This window comes from Styela clava, chromosome 2 (assembly GCF_964204865.1).
Source record: "Styela clava chromosome 2, kaStyClav1.hap1.2, whole genome shotgun sequence".
Classification (NCBI taxonomy): Eukaryota; Metazoa; Chordata; class Ascidiacea; order Stolidobranchia; family Styelidae; genus Styela; species Styela clava.
The window spans coordinates 2,355,743-2,359,177 of record NC_135251.1 but is presented as its reverse complement, the minus strand read 5'-3'; the positions used below and the strand labels follow the sequence as shown (position 1 = coordinate 2,359,177).

Genomic DNA, 3,435 nt, shown 5'->3' with positions numbered 1-3,435 from the left:
TCTAGTCAGCGACACCTCGTAGCTGAAATTAAGCAGCAAATATAAGAAACGGGACACTCAATATTACACATTAACTTAATAAATTAACACGATCATACAAAAAGACAAAAAAATAAATAGAACTCAATATTACACATTGGCTTAATTGGACACAATCATTCGAAAAATGAAAAACAACAAGAAAAAAAACCTGAGTAACTACGGGATGTCACAATCCCCGTGGAATGATTAACAAACATGAAATAGGCTATAATCATACAAGAAAAAGAACGGCAAAACATGCGAAAAACCTGAGTAACTACGGGATGTCACAATCCCCGTGGAATGATTAACAAACATGAAATAGGCTATAATCATACAAGAAAAAGAACGGCAAAACATGCGAAATAAACCACGGAATGCCACAATGACTTTGGAATAAAAAAAGATTACTTTTAAATAAAACACAAGACAGATAAAAAACATCAACAAATCGAAAATACACCACGGAATGTCATGACCGACGCAACAGCGACATCTATAAAATGGTTATGCCTCGTTGAGTACGGAGCACAGCGAAATAGCGTTATGACTCAGCGCTCAGTCTACACCAAGATGGCGTACCCAGCAACGGGAGTTTGCTGCTAGGGTTGAATTTGTGGCTATTTTCTGTTAAAGCGATTGCTAGTAAATTATTGGCTCTACAGATTAGTGCAGAATGAATTATGAGATCTGCATACTTCGTGTCGATTGCACTGGGCTGAAAATAGTAAGGAAATACCAGGACACAATATGCAGACAGAAGAAAATGGCGGCAAGTTTCAAAAAGATGGATGGATATAGAAAACAGCAGAAGGTAATGTTTTCAGATCAATGACAACTAGGCCTATAGGCATCAAGATATAGGCTTTTCAGTGCATGTTTGTAAGAATTATAACTACTGGATCGAATGTTATTAGGGAGGTTATTCCACAATTTAACACCAACGAATTTGATCGAGTTTTGAGTTCGTTTGGTGCTGAAGCGATTTACATAATATGAGCACCCGACAGAGGAACGCGTTTCATAAGAGTGAACGTTGCTCTGTTTTAAAAAATAGTTGGTGAAAGCAGAAGGGAGTTTTTGGCAGTGATGTTGGTGCATTATTTTCAATACCTCAATTTCATAAATATCTGCTAATTTAATAATTTTAAGACTATGATAAATAGGACTAAGTCGTGAAATATAACTGGCAGCAGAAATTGCACGAATTGCTCGGTTCTGAATAATTTCAATGCGGTGTAATAAGGTTTTATCAGCTGAACCCCAAGCAATTATGCCATACTGAATATGGCTTTGAAATAAGGAATAGTAAATCATGCGTAAGGTGGTAAGCGATGTGTATCTTCTAAGCTTGTATAGCATTCCAACAGACTTGGATAATTTAACGGCCAGGTTGGACAAGTGAATATCCCACTTCATTTTACTATCAATGTATATACCAAGATATTTAAAGGAATGGACATTTTCCAATTTTTTATTATCAATTTGGATTTCCAAAACATTTTTTGATTTGCATTGGTATGGAGATATTAACATAGATTTTGATTTTTCAATGTTTAGTGTTAATTTATTGGCTTTCATCCAACTTGACACTTTTGCAATTTCAGTATTTACTCTCAACTGAAGAACTGCACAAGATTTGTCGCTGTCAAGGAGATTAGTATCGTCAGCGAACAATTTGGAAAATAATGAAGAGCAATAAGTTATGTCGTTAATATATACGAGAAAAAGGAGAGGGCCCAAACAGCTACCTTGAGGAACTCCGTGCGTCACCGGTAAGGGAGAAGAACAGTATGATCCCACTTGAACATATTGAGATCTATTATTCAAATAACTAGAAATGAGTTTGTTTGCAATTCCCCGTATACCATAATGCCTCAACTTAGAAATCAGGATGTCATGATTCACAGTATCGAAAGCTTTCTTTAGATCTAGAAAAGTTGCACTGACATACTCCTTTCTTTCCAATTTATCATAGATATATGACACTGTATCTAAAATGGCATGTGATGTAGAATAATTGCTCTGAAAACCGAATTGATATTTATTTATTACATCATATTTAGTTAAAAAATTTGCTAGTCTTTTATGTAACAAACGCTCAAACATTTTATCAATTGCTGAGAGGATTGATATTGGTCTATAATTTGAAATTAATTTTTTATTTCCAGATTTGAAAAGAGGAATAACCCGGGCGGTTTTGAGAGATGAAGGAAAGATTCCAAGTAACAGCGAGGAATTGAAGAATCTTGAGAGACAAGGGGCAATTATATCCGCAACTAATTTGATGAAGCGCGCTGGGATGTTGTCTGGTCCTACAGCCTTCTTGTCGTTGAGATTTTGTATTTCGATTAAAATTTCATTCGCGGTGGATGAGCTCAAAAAGATGGATTGGCTCACACGATTGCGGAGAAAAGGTTCGAAGTTAGCTGTATCATTGGAAAACTTATCAGCTAGGCTGGACCCAATTGTTGAGAAGTATTTGTTAAATTCTGTTGCGATTAAAAGTTCATCTCTAGTTATACAACCGTTTTCAGTATTAATTTCATCAATTTTATGCTTCAATTTCTTTTTTGCATTTGTGATTTGGCCAACTATTTGCCATGTTGACCTGGGATTACCTTTGGTTGTAGCAATAAGATTTTGATAATAGATGTGTTTAGCTTTATCTATGGTTCTTGACAAAATATTTCTATATTGTTTAAAGTAAGAACAAGCTCTGGGAACTGTTACCTTTCAAGAAGTGAGTTTTAAACATTTTATTTTTGTGTCGAATACAAGCGTTTAGCCCTTTGGTTAACCATGGTTTTAATTGTAACCTTTTCTGACGCCGAGAAAGTGGTCGAAGTGGGGCATGGCGATCAATTAGGTGAACAAATGACTTTATAAAGTTGTCAAAAACGCTATTAAAATTTTGGATATTTAAATTAATTCCAGCAAATTGATTAGCAAAAATTACCTCTGCATCACTACGAAAGCAATCGATTGAGAATGTTGACATGTCCCTTGACATTCTGCGATTGTATGTGTATGATGGTTTGATGCCTCTCAGACAGCACATGATCGGAAAATGGTCTGTGATGTCTGACAGAACTATGTGGGAATCTATTTTTAGGTTTCTGATATTTGTATATACATGATCAATGAGAGTTGCTGATGTACGGCTAACTCTAGTTGGGTCAGTGATTAGGGATGTGGCATTGTGTGAAATGAGCATATTGGCATAATTTGCAATATGAGCGTTACTAGGTGTTAAAAGTAAGTTGATGTTAAAATCTCCAATTATCAAAAATTGTTTGTTTGCCAATTTAGCGAGAGAAGTTTCCAACATGTCAGTAAAATGAGGAACATCATTTCGAGGGTGTCTATATATCACACCAACGATTAATTTATTGTCAGTACTGGCCAAAGTGA

General features: G+C 35.5%; 1 long non-coding RNA gene across 1 annotated transcript; it reads left to right on the top strand.

Annotated features, from left to right (window-relative positions):
• Window positions 1-792: 792 nt before the first annotated feature.
• Window positions 793-2,665, top strand: LOC144419809 (uncharacterized). Its single transcript, XR_013474276.1, has 3 exons — window positions 793-835; window positions 1,629-1,796; window positions 2,193-2,665. It is a non-coding gene; the product is annotated as an uncharacterized LOC144419809 (long non-coding RNA).
• Window positions 2,666-3,435: the final 770 nt, after the last annotated feature.